A 683-nucleotide genomic window follows, 5' to 3' on the forward strand; every position below is an offset into this window, starting at 1 on the left:
AACAGATTGCATTCGGCGGATTGGTGTCCTTGCGTTCCACATATCTCACAATTCGGCGAAACTGCGGCTACAGTATTCGGAGTTGTACACATATGTTCGACTCTAAGGGCCAACGCGTCCATTTTAGCCTGCATCATGTCTATAGAGCTTAGCTCATGTATTCCTCCTTGGGCTTCCTTCTTTTCCACTGTCGCTCGTTCTACTCCCCATGATTGATGGTTTTGGGCCATATCCTCGATAAGGGCACTAGCTTCAGGGTAAGGTTTATTCATCAGTGCGCCACCAGCGGCAGCGTCGATGGTCATCTTAGTGTTATAATGAAGTCCATTATAGAAGGTTTGGATGATTAGCCAATTCTCTAAGCCATGGTGTGGGCATGCTCTTAATAGTTCTTTATATCTCTCCCAGGCTTCGAACAACGACTCTCCTTGGAGTTGGGTAAATCTAGTTATAAGGTTTCGAAGAAGAGCGGTCTTACTTGGGGGAAAATATCTAGCAAGAAAAACTTTCCTAAGGTTATCCCAAGTTGTTATTGAATTGGGTGGAAGGGAATCTAACCATGATAGAGCTTTATCTCTGAGGGAAAAGGGAAATAATCTTAAGCGTATCGCCTCAGGAGAAGCTCCATTGGTTTTAAAGGTGTCTGCTAACTGAAAAAAGTTTTTTAAATGTTGGTTTGGGTT

At 43.5% G+C, this 683-nt stretch overlaps 1 non-coding gene across 1 annotated transcript; it reads left to right on the plus strand.

The window, feature by feature from the left end:
* Positions 1–360: 360 nt before the first annotated feature.
* Positions 361–467, plus strand: LOC127134194 (small nucleolar RNA R71). The gene has a single exon (XR_007807949.1). It is a non-coding gene; the product is annotated as a small nucleolar RNA R71 (small nucleolar RNA).
* The last annotated feature ends 216 nt before the right edge of the window (positions 468–683 follow it).

Source organism: Lathyrus oleraceus, chromosome 3 (assembly GCF_024323335.1).
Source record: "Lathyrus oleraceus cultivar Zhongwan6 chromosome 3, CAAS_Psat_ZW6_1.0, whole genome shotgun sequence".
NCBI classification, from domain to species: Eukaryota; Viridiplantae; Streptophyta; class Magnoliopsida; order Fabales; family Fabaceae; genus Lathyrus; species Lathyrus oleraceus.